A 27263-nucleotide genomic window follows, 5' to 3' on the forward strand; every position below is an offset into this window, starting at 1 on the left:
ATGTTTGGCGAGTATTTTGGCGATACCTTCGGATGACCGGCAACCCTTTCTTGCGCCTGGTACGGGATTCTCGTGACATTCATGCCGAAGGGAAAGGGTTGGAAGCGCGGGAAATAAAAATGTAGTAGTGTAGGACCGTTAAATTTTCCCTACGTACTAGGAATCCGCCGCAAACCGAATAGAGAAATCGCTTATGGATTGATCAAAAATTTAAGTTGGTCCGGAGTGGATTAGGCGAGGCGATTTTCCTTTTCTTTTCCTTCTAACATCTACGCAGTTCGGCATAGATGACGCAGTTGTCTATTCCTAGTTTGAGCCATGCGCAGATTCAAACATTATACCAGTCATTTTAGGGCGATGTGGAACCACCGGAAGATGGGAAAGTGATAACTAGAACTGCAGAAAAGAATTGGCAATTCTACGGTGAGTGCCCCAGGTGGTTTTTTCAAAATTAAAATTTAATTAAAAATATAATTTTAATATCTTGTTCTGTTTTTTCGCTTTAAAAAGGAAAAATTGTAGGAAATTTTCTGCTGTCAAATATTATTATTATCTGCAAATAAGACCGTAAGGCGGATGTTGTTTTGATATGACGCATTATCTTTTTAATTAGTATTTGGTGGTTGAAACAAAATTTGATTGGTTATTTATGTAATTTATATGACCACAGATGTAAAAAATTTAATCTTAGCCCACAGTTTGTTGGATTAAAATTGTGGAATCCCAATTTTGTTTATGTTAAAGTGAAGTGTGGGGCTATCTATTGAAGGATAACTGCCGATAAGATATCAGAAATTTTTCTTTTCTTTTCTTTCTTTTCGTTGAGTGAAAGATAGACGTTTTAAAAAATGTACCTGCTAATTCTGTTTTCCTGTACGTTTAAATGAATGGATTATGTTTCTTCAGTATCGTTTGTTGCGGAGAAAAAGTGTAAATTCGTAATAGTAACTAAATTCTGTTAACTGTAACCAATTTTATTTTGAAATCTTAGCGTAAATAGTTGAAATATGATGTTTGAACGTAATTTTGAAGATATATTTGTTTAGGTTAATTACTATCATTCTTTTTCTTTTTTTTAATCTCTTAGCTAATTTGTACGAGTGTGATTATTTGAACTGTAAATGTTGTTGTAAATTGATGATAAAAAGTTTATTATAAAAATGTTTTGATAGTAATAAGTGTATTTTGATTCGATAGTGTATCATGAATGCTAAATTAATGAATACTAGTGAATGTCGTATTCGAGTTGCATTCTTTATAAACTTAATCTATTTTAAAAATTTATTTCAGTTCTTTCTACATGAAACATAAAAACGATAATTACTTAAGCATTTGAGAAGTATAATTTAATATAACAGATGAAATAGCTAGTTATTTACCATTACCCTATATGAATAAAAAGTTGAGTTGTTATAAAACGATAAAATCTGCTCATTTACGAGTAGGAATTACTCAAAATTTACGCACCGGTTATTGATGGTATTTTTATAAGTACTGATGAAGGAAATGTAATTTTTGTTAGGTGGAGTATCCTGCAGTTATCTTTGTCTATAGATATATGATAAATTTGTTTATATGTTTGTTACCGTATTTTTTAATTTAATTAGTTAATTAATGTTTTTGCTAAAAATTCAGCTTTGCGCTTAGGCTTAATTACGGGCGTTGTATCTCTTAATAAATATATTTGTTTTTTCTGGTTTTTAGGGCATGGTGAATCAGTTTCATTGTATTTAAGGTTATTAATTTTTAGGAATGTCATAAATAAAAAAAATATTTAATAAAAATTTATTGTATGTGAAATAATCATCATATTGCGTAGTTCAAGATGCAAAGGCAATTTAGATTCAGACTACTTGATTAAAATTTTGTGTTAATGTCAGAAGCTAAAGGTTCTGTGGTCGACTATGTATTTCATTCATTTTTTTCGATCGTTGTTATTAATTATGTATAAAAAGATATAGATGAGCAGAATATATTATTATAGTAAATGAATTTTGAGAAAATACGTATGGAAAGAAATTAGTAATTAAGTAATTTTAATGAATATGTATAATAATTTGAAACTTAAAATGATGTATTCATATCTGTGAGTGTTTTAAGCTTTGACGCTGGCCAGAAACGAACATTAAAATCATAATCACCGTGTGGCAGATATATTTTGTGATCGTAAATAAGTATTCTCCAAAAGCGCAATTGTACTTTTCTATTAAAATTTTTTTCCTACTTTAAAAAAAACAAAAAATTCTTTTAAAGTTATACATATATAGAAAAAGATTTATCATAAGAAAATAAAGAAAGACGGAATTTCCCAGAATTTGAAAATGTGATTTGTATGCCGCAAAGGATCTCTGGTCTGATTCAAGGACAGTTTTATCAGATAACTCGTTATAAAAAGCTAAGAAGATAATGCTTGCATTTATCGTAGTAGAATCACTAAGAGAATGTTTTTATACTGTTTTAGATTCGAAGAAGGTTTAGTGTAGAGACTTGGAATTACACTTTACTACTACATCGTGGTAACAAGCCGGCGAAAATAATCTGCCATATTCATTGTTTATTTTTTTCGACCGAGCGGGGTATACGTGATGTGTTTGGCGTTATTATTGATGTCCATCTCTTGCGTCATCACTTACGTCACAAGAATTTCTGAAACGCGAGATGAAAGACTCAGAATTGCGCTTATTGTTACTTTTATCTTGAGTTTTTGCACATGGCAAGGCTTACGCAATCAAAAGAATATCGCCGACATTTTTTTTAAACGAAAACAATTATTATTATCAGGATTCTGAAAACAGTGTTAATTAATTTTCGAGGCCACATAGCACGTGAAAAAAAATCTGGAATTCTAAATATTTTATTTAAAAAATTGCAGATTTTTTGCTGGGATTGAAAAACAAATTCCATAAAACAATTTTTTTTTTTTTTTTTTTTTTTTTTACCTTGAGGGAAAAAAAAAATATTCGTAGGTGCTGGAATGGAACATAAATATTTTCTGGAAATGTTGGACTGAGTAAAGCGAATTTCAAATTTATATCTGTCGAAACTTTGTTTACGACGTACTTTTTTCATTAACGGCTATAAAAACATATTAGTTGTTTTATCCAGATTTCGATATCTGGCTTATTTTGAGCAGCAATTTGGAAATTTTAATAAATTTCCTATCCCATAAGTAAAAAAAATATCACTTTCCTTAAATAGATTTTGAGGAAAGTCAGTCTTAACTTTTGTAGATAGGTAAAGGTAAAAGTATGGGGACACCAGCGATGTCAACTGGTAATGCCTTCCCATAACATAGGTCAACTGGTAATGCCCTTAACTTTTGTAGATAACTGTTGTGCATTTTTTCAAAGTTAAATACATTTTGGGGGGGGTGAGGAGGGTAAAGTGCAGAATCGCCCACTTATTTGTTTGGCGCTTTTTACAAAAGTAAGAAGAATTGGATTTATGTCAATTTTCTTTGACTTTTTAAGTTAAAATAGGTCGATGTGTGCATGGATAAGGTCAAGGTAGTGCGCAATGCCAATTTTGTACAATTTTGGGATATTTTTAAAGTGAAAATAAGTCGATGTGTACATGGATACCGAGTATGTGCAATTCTTAAAAACGCGCCAAGCAGTGGGTGATTCTGCACTTTCCCCAGAGATTTTTCACAGATTAAGATGATTAATATTTATATTCACAAAAATCGGTTAAACTAAAAAAAATATTGAATTTTTACATAAAAAAGCACGAATCTTGGGTTGGAAAAGGAAGCAGATCTTCGAAACGGGTAAAAGTGCATGGGACATTTGAGACTTCAGTACAGAATCGAACAGGTGTTGCTCCAAACAATAACCAGCTAGAGTGTGAAAAATTGGAATTGGCTGTATACTTTTTCTCCTAAGAAACACTGGAGTTATACATTGGAGTTGTTAAACTTGAGTAGATAACAATGTATAATTAAGGCACACTTATATAACATAGCACGAACTGCTGTGTATACTCATTATTGCAATATTGAATTACTTAAATACTTCAGAGTTGATACTCTGGAGATCATTGTATTGGAATTTTTGCATTATTATATAAGTAGATAAAAACACAGAATTTGATTTTGCTAATATATTGGAATATCTGGTTCTTGGTATGTGAGGATATTTACTAAAGGTAAGACGTACTGAGTTCAGATCTTTCAATCCATAGCTCATACTAATGATATCTGGATACTTATTCAGAATTATGAAATAAATTCGGCGAAGATTATCTATAAAACATTTTCAGTTGGTGAATTCGGTCGGAATTTTTAAGTTGGAATAATCAAGTTCTGATATTTGTGAGACCGCAGAAATCTTTATTCTATCTCTCTGCGCATCTTCGAAATGCGCTCAACCTGTTCTCGCCGGTTTTTGAGTAACATGTGTTGCGCTGAAGGAAAGAAAGCGACATTATTGCGTGATCACCATAAAGAAAAGATGTGGTAGAGGAATCTTATATTCAGTTTATTTTTTATGGCTGGTCAAAATTCACCATTTCTGTTTCTCGATGATTCCATTAAAAATTGTAGAAAGAACTTTGAGAAGGTCATAATTACTTTCTATATGAGAATATTCCTTTGCATGTAGTTTATCCCTTGATTAACTATTAAAAGAGTTAAAATAAAGACAGTGGCATAGGTTTGACGTAGATGAATTATTAAGTGTATGTACACTACGCAAAAAGAAAAGGGGGGCAGTTCAGTATCTCCCGTTTTCCAGCGCCGATTGACGAAATTCAAATTGCGTTTGTCATGTCTCGAAAGCGCGACTTAGGATATATATTAGATTTCTATATAGCATTATTCAAACATATTTTGGCACAAAATCGGACTTTTTCTGAATACATAATTTTAATATAATTTATATAATTACATTATATAATATTTCATATTTCGATTCTACGACTCAAATTAAGCCTAGATATTAAATTTTATAATTTTTGGTGAGAAATTTATGGAGAAATTTAAAAAATTATCTTGGCATATTTTTTTTTCATTTTGCGCCAAGAATAATTCACTTGGCGTAATTCTTAATTTATAGTAACTTACCTACTTTCCTTTTTTTTTTCATTGAGGCAAGTGAGAAAAAAAGGTTCATCGTTCATTCTTTCAAATAATTTTAACAAAGTGAGTCAACCACATTTTCGTTATTATCGCTTCTATTAAATACGCCAAATTTCAAAACGCACCAAAATGTAAGTTCAGGTATATCTTAGGAAATTTTGAATAAAATAAAACTTAATTTTTTGAAGGTATAAATTTTATTAAAATTTATAAAAAATATTTAAAAATACAAATTTTTAAAATAAATAATAAAAAAATGTGCGAATTATATTTGGATTAAGCCTACTGGAAGAAGGAATCAAGTAAATTTAATAAAAAAAGAGAGATTAATAAATATATATCAAATTCAATTAAAATTGAGGAGCTAAGAGTTTGAGAGTACTTATGTGATTTTTACAAAACTTGGCAGTTTGGCATAATTTGAGCCGTAGAATGGAAATATGGGAAAAAAAATTGGCATTTAAAAAAAAGTCCGATTTTATGTCGAAATACCTATATTAAAACAATGCTATATATAAATCTAATACATATCCTAAGTCGCGCTTTCGAGACATGAAAAACGCTAGTTTAATTTCGTAAATCGTTCCAGTAGCACTGGAGATCATATAGGAACTGTCTCCTTTTTTTTTTTTTTTTTTCTTTTCTTTTGCGCAAAGTACATAATTCGTCTGCAGAGGTCATTTTATTTCTGCCGCTGTGTGTGTAATTCTGATATATGGAATTTCTGCTGCCGTGTAAACTTATGCTCGATTAAAAATGCGGAAATCAAAAGCAAAGGATGTATACGACGTTGGGTTTTAACTTTAAGTTGCGGAATTGGCATTTTCTATTTAATAGAAACTTCATGTTAACGGTCAACCTCTTCATTGTGGATGAGTAATGAGGAAATTGTTAGACTGATTGTATTTAATAATAAAAAAAAATGTATCGCGTAGAATTACTTACAGCTCACTCTGGAGATATCGTTTTCCTGAAAATGTGATGTTATTGTCTCTATGGTAAATGGGAAAGTATTTGTTTCGATTGCTTTTTATAGAGATAATTTTTTGGTCGATTTGTATATATTTCCGTTTTTTAGCATATGATTTTAATACTTTTTTTTTAAAATTTGTAATATGATACATTTGTATCATTTTTCAAGATGGCTTTGCGAATTTCAGGTTTCTTAATTGCGTAAGAGGACAAATGTGACTGAATTGCATAAGTGAGGAAATGCAATGAGTTAAAATTCTTAAAACGGAAGCTATGCCCAAGTAAAGGATAGAAATTACTAGTCTTACTGATAATACTCTGTCTTCTAAACTTGAATGCAGTGATAATTAGCAGTTTTCGAAAGTGTAGTTGAATTTGATTGACTGAAAATGGTTGAGGATGCAGATAGCCAGTAGTATGCAGATGGTACAGCCAGTCACGATTGACTGTAGGCAGTATTTAGGGACGCCAGCATCTGAGAGGGGTTGAAGAACTTCACTTAAATACTGATACTAAATGTTTATAACTTTCATAGGGTAATTAGTTTTTTTATTATACTTGTGTATTTTCTATGGCTGAAAGAAGATGAATGGCAGATAACGAGTACTGGTGTGCTGTCGGATGTATTGAAGCAGGATAGTCCAAGTCCATCAGACAGTTGTTCGGAGACATGGGTGCTCCGTTAATCAAGGGTTACCATCCCTTCTGAAGATCCGTGTGTATTGCTGTAGTAGCCAAGCAGGATTGACAAGTGACCTTCTCAGCATCCATGGTTGCAACGTTACTTGGTTACACAATATAAGCAATGCTGCCTACCAAAAGCAACAGTGCTAGATAGGATTGTGAATCACAAAGGCTTCGCATGAAGGTCCTGTACGTCCGACTATTAAGTGTTTTTGTTCACTAACCATCCATTGCAAAGAGAAAAGATTAAAGTCAACATCTCACTTCGGAATCGGGTGATCAGCGTGTGAAGGGTTCTGGAGAAAACGGAGCACATGGAACTGAACGTCATCAGATATCACGCTTACAAACAAACGTGGCAGCATCATGGTGTGGGCTCGAATTTTAATAGGATATCCCATTCAGCTGCATATCGTTAAAGATGGTTCTATGGCGGTTTCGGAGCGAAGTCCTACAGCCCCATTGTGAGATTCTACGATGCAGGAGTTGGTCCGGCTTTTCTCTCTATGACTTTGCGTTTTGGAATGGCAGCCGTACTCCATCGACCATAATCCCACTGAAAATCTGTGGAATACCCTCGGGATCTTTGTTCTGGCACTCTTATGTTCTATATTCAGTCTCACAGAGTTGGAAACTTCCGTAATGGAGCAATGGGGATTTCTCCGTTAGGGAACCTGATCACCATTGTAGGTGCTATTGTTACCAGATGTTCGATCACTTCATTGAAAGCATGGGCAGTCGCTGTAAAGTTTGTGTAAATGTCCATGGTATCACATACGGTATAAATGCAAGTTTTGTTTGCTTTCAGTTTGAACATTAATCTGTTAATGATTTAAATGTGATATCATTATATTATTTACGAAAATTAAATGAGGTTTTCACTTTTGTTTGTAATGCTTGTTTCCTTTCATGGAATAACATTTGCTACCTTCATGTAAAATTTTGTATTCATATATTTTGAACGGTCGTATTTTCGTTGAGGTGTTTTTTACATGAATGAATTTGCAGTTTCCGTTTCAAGAAAAACATTACGGTTTAACTTTGCATAAACGTGTGGCCTTTTTACATGATCTGGAACTGGTTATTAGTGCAGTAACTCCAATAGACGTAAAGCGAGTTACCGCTGTGTGTGGAGTAACTGCGAAGTCGAGGGAAGGTTTAATTTTTTTTAAACCACCTCTTTTGTGATAACAGTTTCATCCCCAAGTCGTAGTGATGCAACTAAATACAAAAGTCAAATTTAAGTAATTACATGGAGCAGTAGTCTAAGACTACGTAATTTAATACATTTGAACCCTGCCCAAAAATTCAGCCGGAGCGTCAAAATTAAAATGTCAGCAGCGATATAACTCAAAGCCAAGTATTTACATTTTTTTTAAAGCTAGCAGTAACTAAACGAAGGCGCGCACGCAGCCAGAGACACATTCTGTCGTAAAACTTCAAAAACCTCAATTTAAATTTTATCTGTTTTACATTCTGGTGATGAATAAAGAATGAATAAAGAGAGGAGGATTTAAAGTACAGACTTAAATTATAATAACTAGTTAGTTTTAAATAATGACCTTACACAGTTATTATGTAACCGTGTATACCGTATGTGATTTATACCGTATGTTATTATGTAACGTTATGTTATTGTATTTTTACTTTACATAGATACGAGCCAATCTTTGGCAAGACTTGAGCAACATATAGGTGACTGCCAGTTCCCTCTCCCCAATTTTGAGAGCGAGAGCACCTCGGAGGGACGAGTCCGTGGGTGTTCCACCCCTCTTCCTCTACTACTAATATCTCAAGAGGTCTTTCGGCTAACCGAAAATTTAGAGTTCCCGATGCCGCAAAGACACTATACGTATACAAACATGCATGCCTTCTCCGAGCATTCGAACCCGGGTCCTTCGATACGGCGGTCAGAGTCACTAACTACTATCCCGGTTGGGCAGCAGTAGTGCTGATGTGTGATGTATTGGTTTTAATTCCATTACTTCGAGCAAGCGCGTGAGGCGTAAAAGCTTTTTTACAGTCTACATAACAATATCACCTTCTAATCTGTAATATAGAATTACTCAAAGCACTAAATCAATAGATAAGTTTAACAGATACATCAGTAATTGATTTCCGTATGGCAAAATAATAATTCAGTAATAATGAAAATGCATTACAGATGCAGTTTATTTATAATTTCTGTCATTTTGGTTTGAGTGAGATAGTTTTTCCTCTTTTTACATCATCGATTAAAATTTCAGCCTAAATTGCTCACTGAAAAAATTTAACATTTGTTTCTTCATTGCATGTGAAAATGTGCGTAATCTATTCTGAATTTTATTTCCATTTCTCAGTTTTCTTATATAGTTTCCAAGTGTAGCTGATTTTTCATTCATTTAAGAACATTCGACCTGATTTCGCTTCGCTTATCATCAGCAGGTTTTCCTTCAAATGATTCAGTTATTGTATTCTGTTTACTACTTAGAGAGATGGGTGGCAACACAGTAAGAATGTAAAAGGAACAGTCATTCCTAAAACATTCCACAGCAGCTACTGCATTTCACGCATATGCAGCTGAATAATCAGGGCCGGAAGAGCATGCGGTTGTGCGGTACGTGTGTTTTCACGCTATGCATCGGTGTTGGTAGGAAGAAACGAAGTAAACAGTGTAGAGGTAAATAAAAAAGGAAGATCAAAACATACAACGTTAATATTTCATATAGTTTTAATACGTACTGCGTACAAACATAAATATTAGTGTGTACGTACAAGTACAACATAGTTTTAATGAAGTACTGTGTGTATAGAGACAAAAAATGCAAAGATCAGAACAAGATCAAAACAATTCCAAAACAAATTGATTATGTAATTGTGGATCGTGAGTAAACTTATTTTTCTTAAAGGTTATTTTTTATCGACGGACCAGCTTCACTGCTTCGTTTTTAATTATTTTATTTAGAAAAACATCATATACAAATATTTACAGTGAAGCAAAATACAATTTAATTGTGAGCTTCGGTTACAAGTAATTGCTCACGTCAGACCGGTTAGGTTCGATTGCCTCAATCGCAGGAGGCGATAATTTGGCGAGATTCGTTGGCGTAAATGCGCCAACATCCCGCCCGGCCTTGCTATGTTCACATGCAAGAACTTAACATAAATTTAATTATGAAATACCAGTATTAAAGTTTCAGTTATTCATGTAAACAAGTATAAAATATGTATAGAAAAATATAAAATAAGTGAACAAACATGAATATAAAAATTATTGAGAAAAATAATTTTCAATATAATTACTAACAACTGAGTAACATAATTCACAACTTGCTAAACTTCAATAGGCAATACAGCTATTTTATTAATTGTCCTTTTAAAGTCCCCTGTTTTGGTACGAACTTTTACAACACGGACTTTTCCATCAGAACCGTGGTACAATGATGTTATTCGCCCTAAAAGCCAATTGTTAATTGGCAGAAAATCTTCTTTAATCAAAACCATTTGGCCGATCATCAGATCATTTTTTTCAACCATCCATTTTGATCTAGACTGTAAAGTATTCAAGTAATCAGACTTCCATCTTTTCCAAATAAGTTGTATAGTTTTTGTAGTTTTTTGCCAACGACTTAAGCGGTTTTCCTTTAAATCCGTTAAAAACGGCCCAGAAATTGCTGTTATAGGTCGCCCTATCAAGAAATGACCTGGCGTCAGAACTTCGAAACTTTCTGAATCACTAGAAAGAGGAGTAAGCGGTCGCGAATTTAATATTCCTTCTATCTGAATGACAATCGTTTCGAATTCTTCGTAAGTGAAATGAAAATTGCCAATCGGACGTTTAAGATGGTACTTCACCGATTTTATACCAGCTTCCCAAAGTCCTCCGAAGCGAGGCGATTTGGGTGGAATAAAATTCCAATTTATATTTTCTTGCGAAAATTGATTAGCTAATTCTTTGTCTGGGAAATTAATGAGCTTATAAAATTTTTTCAATTTTGAATTCGCTCCAACAAAGTTAGTAGCATTGTCGGTATAAATTTTGAAACATTTGCCACGTCTACTTGTAAAACGTTTAAGTGTTGCAATTAAAGCATCGGAAGTCAAATCTGTTAATGTCTCAAGATGGATGGCTTTTGTTGCGAAACATATAAAAATACAAATATACAATTTTTTCAGAATACCTTTACGTTGATTTTTAAATTTCACTAAATAAGGGCCACATAAATCAATACCTGTAATAGAAAATGGAGCTGAAACATTAACTCTTTCACTAGGCAAATTACCCATAATTTGTGAAGAAAGAGTGGGCTTACATTTAAAGCACGTTACACATTGATGTACTGTTTTGCGTGCGAGACTACGGCCACCTAAAGGCCAAAACTTCAAGCGCACTGCATTTAGCAGACCTTGTGGTCCAACATGAAATAATTTTCTGTGTAAACTTTCAAAATAAATTTTACTTAATCTTGAACCCTTAGGTAAAATAGGAGGATGTCTTTGAGAATATGGCACTGAAGCATTCTTCAGCCTTCCTCCTACACGTACTATTCCTTTGTCATCAAAAAACGGAAATAAATTCGAAATATTACTTGGCAGTTTCTTTCCTTCAAGGAGAACTCGTTGTTCATGCTTAATCAACACTTCTTTGGCTTCTCTTACCTCCTCCACTGACAGTGGTCCTGTGTTTTTTACCTTATTCCTGCAATTGGAAATAAACCTGAAAATATAAGACAAAACATGGTTAATTTTATAATAATTGTTTGAAAGTTCTAAGAGGTCGTCCACAATAAAATGTTGAGAGCTGTCATTTAGCAGGGCTGTCTCTTTACAAGTCTCATCTTCAAAAGGAATTTTCCTTTCTCGCCACAAAGTTTCTTTTTCGACTTGTTCGATGGTTTCAATCTCAGGAATAAATGGTTGCAAGTTTTTTGAAACTGTCAGGCTGCATCAAGAATTCTGGACCTGTCCACCATCTAGAATCTGTCACCAAGGGATCAGCATTCATTCCACGTGAGAGAAGATCGGCAGGATTTTCTTTACCTGCACAGTGATGAAAAGAGTTGGGATCTGTCAAGCTGGTGATTTCGTTCACTCGGTTTGCCACAAATTGCTTCCATCGGGTTTTTGCACCCTTTATCCAAAAAAGTGCAATCTTGTAATCTGTCCAATGGTATTCAACAGAAGATCTTTGCAGATTCACGATTCTCTTTACCTTAGAACTAAGACGAGCTGCAACTAGAGCACCCAATAGTTCTAATCTTGGTAAGGTTACACCGTTTAATGGAGTCACACGACTTTTTGAAGTTAGGAGTTTCACAGATATTCCACCGAGTGTCTTCACCTTCAAATATATGGCAGCACCATATGCCTTTTTACTTGCGTCGCAAAAACTGTGTATTTCAACAGTATCTTCCTTTGATGCAGAATCATTAACCAACCTAGGTATTTTCAAATTTTCTAAGTGATGAAGTTCAGCACACCACTTCTTCCATTCCTTTTTAATTTCCTTTGGTAAAGGTTCATCCCACTGAATTTTTTCATTCCAGAGATCTTGGATGAGGCATTTAACTCGAATGGTGAAAGGCGAAATTAACCCTAAAGGATCAAATATCTTCCCTATTGCTTGAAGTAAGAAGCGTTTCGTATTTTTGTCCATAGAAAGAAATTCCAAAAGATTTTTAGTATCCATAGTTAAATAATCTTCGTGCGTTTTCCAAGAAAGTCCCAAGATTTTAGTTTGGTGTGCGCCCAAGCTGAGAGTAGCGTCTGCAGGATAGGTATCGAATTCTTCATTCTTCCATTGCTCCATTAATTCAGCATTATTGCTAATCCACTTCCTGAGGACCATTCCAGCCTCTTCCATAATTTTCTTGCCATTTTTAGATACTTCAAGTGCTTCTTCAAAATCCTCACTTCCAGAAATGAGATCATCTACATAAAAACACTGGTCTAAAATTTCAACTGTTTCGGGAAAATCTTCCTTGTATTTTTTAATATGATGTATAATAGTAGCTGCTAACAGGAATGGGCTCGAACTGACCCCGAAATTTACTCGATTGAAACGGTAAATCTGTAAATTGGGCCTTTTATCAACACTTGGATCATCACTAGTCCAAAGAAAACGAACTGCATCCTTATGTTCATCAGAGAGGCATATCTGCAGAAAAGCTTGTTTAACATCTGAACAAAATGCAATTTTGTTCAATCTGAAATTAATTAGTAAATCCAAAAGATTTGGATTTAAGTTAACCCCTGGCCACAAGCAGTCATTTAAAGAAAGTTCATTATTTTGATGACTACCCGCATCAAAGACGATCCTAGTTTTCGACGTTAAACTACTTTCTTTCCGCACAGCCTGATGAGGCAAATAATATATAGGCTTATTGAAAGCATTTTCTTTTGTATCAGGATTTACGATGCTGATTATGCCTTCTTTTAAATAATCACAAATAATTTCACGGTATTGTTGATGTAACTCAGGATCATGACCAAATCTTCTCCACAAATTCTGAAAACGCTGCCGCGCCAAGGAATAATTATCAGATAATTCTTCATAATGTTTCCTAAAAGGTAATTGTACTACATAACGTCCATTTTTAAATTCAACGGTGTCATTAAAAATTTCCATTGCCTGATCCTTTTCATGCAAAACTGGATCATCACGAATACCAAGTCCCTCTAAATCAAAGAAAAGTTTTAAAGTATTTTGAAGAGAGTCATTTTGCACAAGAAAACAATGTCCTTGATAAGAAGGTTGTATTTCGTTAAGCTTCCCGCATGCGATCCATCCGAATTCAGACTCTTTAAACAATAAATCATCATTTATTTTATACGTATTATTTTTCAAAACCTTAAAAAATAAATCAGCACTTATAAGGGCATGTACCTCTGAAGCTTCATAAAATGATTTATCAGCTAAATTTAAAAATTGTGGAATTTCTACTTTCGAAATATCTAATGTAGTACATGGAGTTAGTCCTGTTATCTTATTTACAATCAAGAAATCAACTGGTTCATTAAAGGTACATTCTTCATTTGAAATAAATGTATTCACTTTCCATTTAATATTTTGAATTGATCCATTAAGACCTGTAACAGGCATTTTAATTTTCTCCCTTTTTATTCCTAAGCATTCACTTATTTTATCTGTAAGAACACATATATTAGATGCGCTGTCTAAAATCGCACGGATTTTTATTCTTCGATTATTGGCGTCACGGACATAAATCTCTGCAGTAGAGAAAAGTACACTTTTTCTTTTTTGTTTATTCTTGTTACTTAAAACACTCAACGCTTTCAATTCTGAGTCACCTTTTCCAGCGGCGGCATCGAGCTCACTTTTGTTTTGTCTAAGTGGCGTCACCGAGCGACAAGGAGTCTTCGAATGACCTTCATTATCCATGCATATTAGTTTATTGTGTTTTTCCCCGCAAGCGCATTTAAATTTCGAGAGACTTTGACTTTTCTTATGATTTTGCCTTAGACATAATTCGCAGAGTTTATGTGAACGAATTAATTTTAATCTTTCATGAACACTTTAAGAATGTATCGCAAAGGAAAATAGGATGAAAACTCCTACACACAACACAGTTTTTACTTTTATTTTCATTTGTAAAAAGAACCTTCGATTTATGGGAAGGAGTGGAATTCTTATTTATATTAACCCTACTTCCGGGTGTAATATTTCTATTTATAGATAACAAAACTGATTCACGCTGTTCCAAAAATCTAATAAACTCGTCAAATGTTGGAACTACTTTCGATTTGTGAGATAATTCAAAATTTTTTCTAGATTCTTTATCTAGTTTTTGAAGAAGAATATTTATTAGAAAAACATCACATAACTTGTTCTGTTCATATTTTAATACTTTCAAAGCGCGTAAATTCTTTTGTATACAATCAATCATACTTCTGATATCTTTCGCATTTTCGGATTGAATCTTTTCAAAATTTAAAATATTCTGCACATGAATGTCAACAATCAGACGTTCATTATCATAGCGAGATTCTAAAGCATTGTACAAAGATTCAAAATTATCAAAGTTACTACCTAAATGCTTAGCATCATTAGTAAGACAAGATCTTAGATAATACAATTTCTGTGAATGACTCAGCTGAACATTATTTGTAATTAAATCATCAAATTGAGTTTTAAATGAACTAAATTCTTCATATTTTCCTGAAAATTCAGGCAAAACTAACGCTGGGATTTTAGTTTTGATTTGAAAATTTTCATCTACATTACTTTCAGTAACATTTACTGCTTTTGCAGAATTTAACTTATTGTAAGAATTAATGAGAATTTCAATTCTTACCTCCAATTTTTCCAGACGATCATCACATTGGTTTAAGTCGTCATCAATTTTGGTCAGATCATCATCTTTCATTTCACTTTGTGCGTAGCACGCACTTCGTAGTTCATCAACTTTCTTTTGAAGAGCTTGAATGTTCTTTAGTTTAACTTTAAGTTCAACTAAGTCCACATCATTATTTGCAGTTTGCACAAAAGTTTCGAATCTAGTTATTTTCCCCTTTAGGGATGCTTTGCTTTTCATTAATATATCCATACCGCTGAAGTAGGCTCCGGCTCGACGGACCAGATGAGTAAACTTATTTTTCTTAAAGGTTATTTTTTATCGACGGACCAGCTTTCACTGCTTCGTTTTTAATTATTTTATTTAGAAAAACATCATATACAAATATTTACAGTGAAGCAAAATACAATTTAATTGTGAGCTTCGGTTACAAGTAATTGCTCACGTCAGACCGGTTAGATTTCTTCTTCAAGTATGTTGCCTCAATCGCAGGAGGCGATAATTTGGCGAGATTCGTTGGCGTAAATGCGCCAACAGATCGTCTGATCAATGTCTAATGAACTAACTACAAGTGAGCGGGGCGTAACAAACAGCAATATATTCTTATCAGAGTGAAAAATATAAACGACTGAGATTTGATGTAACATGAATTGGAACCGTTTACTGAATCCTCGGGATCCCTTAGTTCATGAAAATTTCTGTCACAAGTTAAGCGAATATCCCTGTTAATCCCCTACAGTCATTCATAATATTGTCTTTCGTTTTAATATTGCAGATTTTAAGAAAGGGCCATACTTTATTCGTTTCTGATTGGCAGTTTGCTGACTAGAAGAGAATTCGAATGAGCTTAATACAGTAAATGGCCCTGAGATTGGCCTTAACCCATTTGAGACTGCATGGGACGTAATCAAAGATCAGGAGGTCGCGAATACCACCCTTCAGCTGTGGATACTTACTCTGCCTCTTTTAGGTTGTTTTAGAGTCAGTACCACCTTCTCATTTCCAGTTTTTCAAAGTCATTACCAAGATGTGTGGACGCTGTAGTTTATTAGGATAGATATGAATGGATGCGTCATTAGACAGTTTCGCAAGCATTTGTCCTTTAGCAGTGTATTGCATGACTTCAAGTTTATGAAAAGAATATATATTTTAGTCCATTTGTATATATATATACTTTCTAAATTTCAATTTTAAAGAGAATTATTGTCTTTTTTAAGTTTGTAAAGCTTGTGTGTTTTAAAGTATTGTTTACTTTTATTTAAATTTCTTGAACTTCCTTTCATCGCATTTTTTACAGCATCGCATTTTTTAAGAATTATTAAAAAGAAGATTTACTTACCATTTAGTGCGTTTTGAGTGGTATTTTATCGCCGTCAATAGCATAAAGCAAAAAATGCTGGTGGTACCGAAATGTTATCCTTGATGCCAATATAAATGAACAAAATCTGATGGGGACACCACATGATTTGCTTCTTTGCGGCCTATTAAATTATACACATTTTTTTGCTTGCTTGTTTGTTTCATACAGGTTATGTTTATGAAGAGCCGGACATTTTTCTTCAGTGAGGTTTAACTTACAAAATTCTAATAAAGACGCGTGAACAAATTATAAGTTGCTTAGGGATTGCAGCCGTATACTTTCTTTTAAAGTGAGATACATATATCCGTATCTAGTATAAATATAAGTTACTAAATAATATATTGCAGTAATAAACGTAATTTTCTATTAATGTTGCGGATCCGTTTTATAAGAAAGCACTGGAGGAGGTCTTATTTGTGGCTACGACTAGAATAATTTTATTCAAAAATTAAAAAGTTTGGTTCCATTGACCGTTTAGCCGAATTTTTAACCCCTGCCGCTGAAATATTGAAACGAGTTGTTCTTTGCAAATTCATTATGGCACGTTCTGATCTTTTCCTTCATTTTTTAGGTGTACCACTCGAACCGCATATGGTCTGTTCTTTGCAAATTCATTATGGCACGTTCTGATCTTTTCCTTCATTTTTTAGGTGTACCACTCGAACCGCATATGGTCTACGAGTTATATACTAATATTTTAAGTAATCGACATGACCATTATTGAGAAATACGCAACGGGAAAAGACCGAGTATTTAAAACTAGAACGCTGAGAGCGCAAACTTAACATCCTTTAGACATCAGAATCAGAGGCTAGATCATTCAATTTGAAGACTATTTCACTTTTAAGCAATTACTCGATATTTCCTCAGATCTTATTACTACTGTATTTACGCTACTGGTTATGGTTCCGCTTTGATGATAACAATACCGAATACGTCTTCTACACTTGCTTCTACTGCTAATGGGTTTTAAATGAACGTTATGGCACGCATTATATAACTGAGTTCGGAAAGGAAACGGAAACATTTAACTGAGGAATGACGCATGAAGTAAATGGCGGAGGAAGGTGGCTATTTCTGGAATGAATAAAAACGAGGAGAATCTCCCAAGCAGAAAGAGTTAAGGGTTAAAATATTTACCCCGCTATGCGAAATTATTGTTCGGGGGGAAATGTTTCGTAAAGTCACGCAGCAGTTACCATTAATTTACATTGAAAAACGCTTTGATAGTTTCTGGATTTCAGAGAATTGTCAAATCATGCCAGACATTCCTTGAATTCTCAAATTACTTTAAAAGAATGAATGACATAATGCATACGAATGGGAATAAAATGTTTACAGAGTACTTTCATTGAAAAGAGAATGAACAAGCCGACAAATTTAAAACATGGCGACAGAATCGAGTCGATTTTGGAGATTCGATAGGAAAGGGGCAGAACCTGTTGTGTATAAATGGAAGAATGTATATCATGTATTAGAATTTAATAGGTGTTTATAATAATTCATTTTAATATTGATTTTTGTTCCAGCGACAAGTCGGAATATGTCGCGTGCTTTGCGCCCAGTATTCTACCACCAAGGCATGCTGGAAGGAGGGAGAAAGTACCTTATATATTCTCCCTTTTAAAGGGCGACTAGGAATTAGGGGACCCAGTCGCCAAATCCTGATGGTGACGAATTATTGCACAGCACCATTTAAATCGGGCGCCACTGTAAAGTCATTAAGTTATTTTGGAAGCAGGAGATGTGGAAAATATGTAATGCTCTCGCCGTCATGACGAACCTGGACCTCTGGAATACGCGCCAAGTGTTCTACCGTTACACCACAAAGGCATACTGGAAGGAAGGAGAAAATAGCTTGTAACTGAAACATTGTTTTCAAAATAAAGTCTTCCACCAAATTCCGGCAGAACATCTATCAGAAATGCTGTAATCTGCAAAAATTATATAAACATGTATCTTCGTTCACAATTAAAGTTATACTTGTTGCAGTTCTCATATAAAAAATATTAAATTGCTTACATTTTTTTTTTTCTTCAAATTTTTTCCAAGTGAACTTCGTTAATCGGAAGCAAGGTAATTTGTTTGCTTAAAAAAGGGAAGGTGGGAAGAAAAGAACTCCGGAAGGCGCACTTTTTCGCGAAGCGAAGGTATGCATATACTATGTAAATATATTATGCATACAATACGTGTATATATAAATATATGTGTGTGTGTGTATTTATTATATGTTTCAAATGAAATTATGAATTTTCAAGAAATTTTTCTGTTACAATTCAGTATATTTTCGGCTGTTATGTCGGCACCACGCCAGAAATATGAATCTGCATGTTTCTGTATTGCATAAATACATTATCGATCTTTTTACTGTTGTACACTATGTCAGGAAAGAGAGAGATGCATATAATTCGAATTTGTAATTTTTTCCAAAGCTGTTTCTCCATTCTCGAAATAATGATTTTATAGATTTTTGGCGTAGTACCGACTGATGTTTATTAAATTTGTAATATTTTGACTGATGCATCTCTACCTAAATTTCCTGTATTATATGTTAAGTCATTGAAAAAAAAAAAAAAAAAAAAAAAAAAAAAAAAAAAAAGTTTGTATTATGTCTGCCAAAAAAATGTCGGATTCTCCTTTCAACCATTTTCAAAGGTACTTAACCGGATCCTTTTTTCGGCTTAAAAAACTCTGAACCCGTCCCTCTGATGCATAAAAGAGCCCGCGCTTCGCGAGCTGCAGTTTCGTCACGCCTGGCGTGTAATAATGTTACACTGCTATCGAAGGGCGAAAAAGCAACAAAAATGTTCTGAAGTAGCGCAGTGGGCCAGGAAGGGCATGGTGGTCGGCGCCACTGCTGCAATGTGCCATTGGGAGAAAAGGGTTGCTACATTTTATATCTATGTTTATACCCTGGCGTCGCCAAAAGTGTGGAATTTTTTTTTTATTTGTTTCGCGCCAGTTGCTGTATTTATAAACTTTACAGCATAGAGTGCCAGATTGCTGTAGAGGTCAGAGTGACTACTACGACTTCTATATAATTGAAGTAGTACTTTATTATAAATAAAATTTACGAACGTAAAACTAATGTCATAATTTCTAGGTGAACAAATAAGGACAAACACATGATCCCTGCTCATCAGTTTGTTGTTTTTTAGATTGTTCTGTGATTAACTTAAAATAATCATTGATTAATTATTTGTACCTATTAGTGTGTTCTGAAACATAGTGGTTTGCTGAATGCCTTGCGAAACCGTCTTCGGATGATAAGCAACCGAATCCGTGTATGCCATCTATTTTTTATCATTTCAAAATGTATTTTTATTTTTTTAATCATCGTTCTTGCAGAATTGAGAAAGACGGATTTTCAGACGTAGAGTTGTAGAGTTTTGATGAAAGTTGCAGAAGAAAGAACAGTAAATTGAATTCAATGAAATAATACCGTCTTTTTTACTTAACGGTAATGAAAAATCATTAATATAGAACTAATAATTTTTATGTTGCGACATATATCGTACTTCTTCCGAAAAAGTTGGCAGTTTGTAGAATGCCGAAGTAATACATAGGATGTCTGCCTTTTTGGGGGAAAATGTGAAATATATGAATTATTACAATATTATACTAAATTATCACTTTTCATAGACATTGTAGCATCACTTTTCCTAGGCACTGTATTTAATACCTAGGTATTACATAGAATGGCATGTTTAGGCAGAATGTCAAGAGTCATGTAAAGGCTTTTATTGAAAAAGATGTGCATTCATTCTGTAGGATGGCTTCTATGATAGGACTTTCGTTACCCACTGTCATCACATCATTTAGCGATTAAATAGCCACTAGTCTTATGTTTGTTCTTAGTAGTCGTCCTGACTTTTTTTTTTACATTGTTCAGAAATTATTATGGTAAGTAGTTTCGAAAAACACTATTTTGTTGCAGCATTAGCTCGAAGTGTAGACAGATCGTCGTAGAATCGTCGTTGCATACCAATGTGCCGTAATTCATTTTCGGACATTAGATTTTCTTCCATTTTATACAGCTCAGTATGGGCTGAAGCATATATTTTCAAATTTTGTACCACATTAAAAAGAGCAAAAAATATGACTGCCAAAAAAGATGCTAATTTACATTCATTTTGAGCATTCATTTAAACCTTCTGTATGAAAATGGCGTCGTCGAAATAATATGTACCATTAATGGTATAAGCATAGTTTAAAAAACTATTAACTTTTCAGTCTTTGCTGAGTAAAGTAATTCATTTCATCACTTCGGAACACTGACTGAAATACAAATTGAGAATTCTGTGTGAGGAAGACACTTGTCATAATACGACATTAGAAACCATTGGTCACTTTGGTCTTCTGGCATCGTATAAAATGTGTAGGAAATGTAAGAAATGCCAGTCGTCTCATACTTGGATGCCCAAGTTTCGGCTTTCTGTAAAATGTCTGTTATTCTATGATAACAGGCATTTTACAGAAATTGTAATTTCTGTAAAATACATTACATTGCTTGTAATGTATATATATACATTACGCATGGCAATGTAATGTATAAATGGCTTGCCTGCCATTTATACATTACCATTTTATACATTACATTGCTTGTAATGTATAAATGGCAGGCATTTTACAAATATGTATATTTAAACACATTTTTATAGTCAGTTTATAAGGTATTTCTCCCTATTCCCTAGCGTGCCTTCGTGGTGTAACGGTAGCACGCTGGGTCGGTATTCCAGAGGTCCGTGGTTCGATTCCCGGCGAAGACGGTTGCGTATATTTCAACTTTTTTGCTTCCAATTAACCTAATGACTCTACAGTGGCGCCCGAACTAAAAGGGTTGTGGATGATGATTCTCCGCACTCAGGATTTGGCGACTAGGTCCCCTAAAACCCTAGTCGCCCTTTAAAAAGTGGAATATATAAGGTATTTCTCCCACTTCCTTAGCGTGCCTTCGTGATGTAACGGTAGCACGCTGGGCCGGTATTACAGAGGTCCGTGGTTCGATTCGCGGCGAAGGCGGTTGCTAATTTTCATCTCTCTGGCTTCCAAAAAATCCTAATGTCAAGTTAAAGAAGAAAATGTAATATTAAAACACATTTTTATAGTCAATTAAAGAAGCAAATATGTGCTATTTGCTTGTAATGTATAAATGGCAGGCATTTTACAGATATGTATATTAAAACACATTTTTATAGTCAATTAAAGAAGCAGATATGTGCTATTTGTATAAGAAATTTTTTTAACACTCCGTCGGGCGCATTTGATCTGCTAGACACACACACCTTGAGCACTTTCGTTTGGCTTGCCTTCTTCAAACGTTGCCACTTCTTCTCAATCCAGTTAGTTTTCCATCTTCTAGTGCCACTGGCAGTCAGTGAATATATTTTTTCATTTCCAGTTGTGAAATGAAATGATCTAATAGGCTGATTGCGCCCGATAATGTTACAATTTAACAAGTAAGTTTTCTGTTTTATTATTACTGTATCACATTTTTTTTGGTTAGCAATTTTATATAATAAAATATTTTATGATTGTCTACAAAACTGAGTATTTTTTTGGGCTATGGGCACATTGCGCCTGATCATGTCATGAATTGTAAAATGTTTCAATAATTCAAAATATTGCTTATTACAAAATTTGACAAAGACATTATTATAACGACATTATAAATACTTGTTTGATTCAGGCTTCAAAATGTTTTTTTTTTTTTTTTTTAAATTATTTGAGAAACTTTCAAGACCTTGAAGAAATTTATCGTTTATTGGAGGCATCAGATGAAGAGTTTGATGTTGAAAGCTATATTGATTCAGAAGTTGGTGTAGAGGAATGTGAAGAGAGATCAGAGATAGAACAAGAGGGAGGCGAAGAAGACGACATTGAAGAAAATACTGACTTTTATTTGGGACAAGCTAGACCACAACTAATTTTGACTTTAGTAGTGATGGTATTGTTTTCGGGACCTACGTTCCGAGAAAAAACAAAAATGCCGTTCTTATATCATCATTGCATGATGACCAAGCTATTAATCTTTCTACTGCCAAAAACAGAAACCAGAAATAATCACGTTTTACAATAAAACCAAGTTAAGAGTAGATACTGTAGATAAAATGTACGGCTCGTCTGTGTAAAATGGTGGCCCATGGTAATCTTTTTTACAATGTTAAACACTTCAATCAATTCTCAGATCATACATGTACGTAATGGGTACACATCTCTTAAAAGAAGGTTGTTCCTATATAATTGAAGTTTAAAAAATGAGGCTCTCAAAAGAGATTTCAAAAGGTTTGGAAAAGAGGGTCGGTTTGAACGCCTAGCAAGTACCAGACCACGTTATATACGTTTCACTTAATTAGAGTACTCTTACGCTGGCTGTTACTAAGAGCGTCCTCAGTCTGATCAAATTACGTTTACTGAGGTCAACCCTCTTCTAGTTCTCATCCACACTTATACTGTATACTCATTTCGTGTGTCTTCTTCTGTTCATCCTCTTTATGTGGCTAAACGATCTAAACATACCTTTCTCAATTCTCAACATTGTATGTTTTTTCACTGTACAACACCCTCTAAAATTAACTTTAATACTTCAATTTTTAAGCTTGTGTAACTCAGGTTTGTATGTTGTTTTTAATTTTAAGCATAATTCCAAGTTCTCATCAACAAAACGACTTCTCAATTTAGTGTAAGGTTCCGGTAAGGTTCATGCTTGAAAATGATTGTTCGCATCAATATGTAAACCCGAATAAGGAAAGAATAGCAAACGCTAGTTTTTTTCAGCTGATTATGAGTTAGGAATACGATTTCATGTGTTAAAAATCAACATATCTTCCTTCCGCAGTCTTTCAAAGCAGACCACCTTGTGCTGCGAAAACTAAGCTCACATTTGTTTTTCTCCAGTGTTTCTATATCAGCGCTAAGACGTTCAAATTTCGAGTTCCATAATTCTTTGTTTTTTAAATCCAGCAATTGGATTTCAAAGTTCCTAGGCTCAGTATTAAAGGAAATAAAATTTAATTCGGTTACAGCAGTATTAAGAAGTTTTTTTTATTAAAGGCTAACGTCACTTGGTTGTTTCTGAATTCTTGAAACCTGATGAAGAAACACTTCTCTTATATATAAAATTGGTGTTTCGAAATAGAAAATGCCGATATCAGAATTATTTTCTTGGCGCTGTTTTAGCAGGCTTGGTCTCTGAATCAAAGTTTCTCTTTCAAAATCTTGACTCAAATTAAGGTAATTTGTTTTCAAATTAAATAACTTCTAACATCGAAAATTTGTGTTTCTTTTCCCTGTAGTTTATGATCAAGCTGATTTTTTAGATGAGATGTAACATCGAATATGAAATAAAAGTTTTAGATCCATTGATCGTTTGTTAGTTCTGGATAATAAACACACTTTTCAGGAATAAATAATTTCTGTTAATAAGGACGCGAAACTTTTCCTCTAACCAGCGTACTTTGATAAGCAGCAGAAGATCTGCGTACTCGCTCTCCACTTCAGCTAAAAATTCTTTAAAACTGGCGAAGATTGAGCTTTAACTATGGAGTTGACCTTCTTAATAACCAAGTCCATAAGTTTGCAAATTTCTTCTGTAAATGTCTGCTTCTTGTTCAAGAAGCACAGAGTGCTTCTTGTTGAATGATTAAATGATAAGTATCTCGTGATGGCCCATTTATCAATACATCAGTAAAACACTTACTAGAATCAGTACCGTTTGCTTTTACGTGCAAGAAAATTACGTAATAACAAATGGTACTGATTTATTATGTTGTGGAAGAGCCCATACTCAAGGAACCAAAGAGCAACACTTGGCCCGCGAGCCTTGGTTTGCCAACCACTGCTTTAAGGTAGTAAAATAGTACTGCGTCTTGTGTTCTGTTAATTAATGTTCCCATTGAAAAATATTTGTTTTATAATTTATAAAAGAAATCTGTGTATATGTTTTCTATTCTGTTCTTTTTTTTCCCCTCCCGTCTGAACAATGCAAAAACAAACACCGAATTCCATTTAATTCATAAGGATCTATGTAACTGAGGAGTTTTCTTCTCCCTTAATTTGTGCCTTCGTGGCATTTACTTTGTGCCTTAAAAGTATGCCTTCTAGCAATCAGGATGTCCGGAATTAGAATCTCAGTGAGGTCGCGGGTGGTTTTTCTCACATTTCTCGTCTCAAAAAATTACAGGGAACTCTGTAAGTGACGCCTGGCCTAACATGTGGTGGACGGTAATTCGTTATCATCTTAATTTATGGGTTGTGACTTTTCTCACCTCAGTTACCTTTCAAGTGGGAGAAAATCTTAGGAAATTCTCCGTTACTACTTGCCTTCGAAGTAGTATCGGAAGCACTTTCAGCTAGATATCGGGAGGTCCGGAGCTCGAATCCTGGAGAGGGCGTTGCTAATTTTTACTGTCTCCTGCTTTGGAAAACCTAATAATTCTACAACTACACATTTAATACGAACAAATATCTCGTATAATTGCATTTCAAAAGTTAACTATGGTACACTATCATTCGGTTAAATTATTTCGTTTAGTGTTTTATCATAATGCATTTCTTTTCTGCTTTACAGTTTCTTTACAGTGTATTGTTGGCATAAAGTGGTAAAATTTTAGTTCTATTGTAGAACAGATTATAAATATTTTATGTATCAGGCTTGTAATAAAATGTTACCTTATGTACAGGTGTTTCGCTTTAATGAATTGATTTTCGATTGCATAATATGTTGTAATGTGCGGAATTATAGTAAGTGTATAATAGTAAGTTAGTGTGATGTATAACTGCAGGCTTGAAATTCCAATGTTAGTCTTAAATTTTACTGTTTTTGTTTTACCTTTACCAGTTTTGTATCAATGCAGCTTTGTAATTCTAAGTATTTTTTTTATTTATTATTTTTTTTTTGTAACCTATACTATCAGGAATGTCATATGTATTCAAGGTAGTCCTTTGTATTCCCTATCTAGATGTGACTCTGTATTCTTTTTTTTTTTTTTTTTTAATTTAGACTTAATAAATGTCTGCAGGGCGGACATCATACTGCAAGGGCTTGTTCCCGGTCAGTAGTCCCCCTTAGCAGTGTAAAAGTAAAAAAAGTCTCATACTATCCGATATCCATGGTTACCCGCTCATTATTTAGTCCTTTTTATATCGAATAATAGGACTTAAATGTAACATAATGAAAGAATGAACATTCTCTTGAATGCGGTCCAGCTGATACAGTGGTTAGTGGCCCTGACTGCTGTAGCGATGGGCCCGGGTTCGAATCCCGGAGACTGTCTGTCCCTTCATAAGAGGCAGCGGTGGCCGCTTATTAGGTGCTTCCATAATAAAATGGCTACTTTTTTCATTTAAAAAGTGTGAACGCGATGAAAGACATGTTTTCTTTAAATGCAATAAAATGAAGAATGCTTAACAGTACATATAAGTTTGTAGTATTCAAGGAAGTTTTTTCAGATGAACGTCTGTGATTTTACGATTATTAGGGCACTTTTTGTATGTGAATGCGTTATTATAATACGTTGCTGTCGGATGGACGAGAAAATTGCTTTAACATGCTTAATTATTATATTAAAACAACGTTAATTTAATAGCACAACTGCAATGCGTGATGTGATGCATACAGTTAAGTGGATGATTTAAAAAAAAGATAAGCAATCAATTTTTAAAATGTTAGTACAGTAGTATTTGTTTAAGAAATTAATGTTGCTGTTTAACGTTTCAATAATTTGCCATTTAAAATAAACATTGTTCCCAAATAAATGAACTTTTTGAAATAATTTTTGGAGGTAAACATTGGCTTTAATCAGGATGTATTTAAATAAAAACTCTTTCACTTTTACCGCATCATTTAACTTTTGTTTGGGTAAACTTTTATGGTATAGTCGTGTTTTGATCTCTGCCTTTAAACCAGTGGTTCTTAACCGGGGGCGCTCCCTGGGGTTGCGGGAATGTATTTTTGGGAGTGCGGGAGAAGCCCCTACCTAACCATAAAAGTTATTAAATATCATTTATTAAATTTCTTATAATAAAATATTTGAAATCTGCAATAGTGTCCCCAATATTGAAGCTCATAAAAATTGGTAGCACCTAGCTCACTTATCGACAAAAGACACAGGAAAAAGCCGGTGCCGATGGATGTATACACTAAGCTACAAAAAGTCATGAAACGCTACAAACGAACGCGAACAGGCAGCTAGGTGACGGAGAAAAGAAAAAAAAAACTTTGTGGGAATACAAGCGGAGAATGTTATCCCAGCTTGCGCATGCGCTGAGTTCAATATGTGCTACTCCAATGAAATCTACGGATTCACAGATTTGTATCTGCATCTACTGCGCCTGTGTTAGGTTGAGTCAAGTTGAGTCAACTATTGTGTCTGCGACATGTATATTGTGTATTCTGACTTGCCCAGAAACCTCTTGAGACTAATACATTCTTAATTGCCCATTCAAGCCGAATAGGATTCAGTGATATTACAAACGTAAGAACATTATATATATTATATTACATTATTTCTAAATAATTAAATCGATTATAGTGAACCCCACTATGTCAAAAAAACGACAATGGAACGATAAGTATGCCGGTTATGAATTTACCTGCGCAACTGAAAAAGATGGCACGCAACGGCCGCAATGTATCTTGTGTTCCAAGATATTTTCAAACAGCAATCTCAAACCATCAAAGTTATTAGAGCATTTCAACAATCTGCATGGTTGCGAAAAAGCGCATAGCCATGAACAGCTTGAAGTCAAAGAAGGCTCGGTTTGATACCAATGGAACTATCCTAAAATTGTGCGGACCAGCAATTCAAAAACCTTTATTAGAAGCGTCATATCAAGTGGCATATTTGTGTGAAAAAAAAAAAAAAAAAAAAAGAAA

The 27263-nt window shown here is 34.0% G+C and overlaps 1 long non-coding RNA gene across 1 annotated transcript; it reads left to right on the forward strand.

Moving 5' to 3' along the window:
* LOC118187684 (uncharacterized) lies at positions 1-27263 on the forward strand. Its single transcript, XR_004758000.2, has 2 exons — positions 1-423; positions 17917-27263. It is a non-coding gene; the product is annotated as an uncharacterized LOC118187684 (long non-coding RNA).

This window comes from Stegodyphus dumicola, chromosome 1 (genome assembly GCF_044657685.1).
Source record: "Stegodyphus dumicola isolate Sdum_Otavi_A_Nest chromosome 1, ASM4465768v1".
NCBI lineage: Eukaryota > Metazoa > Arthropoda > Arachnida > Araneae > Eresidae > Stegodyphus > Stegodyphus dumicola.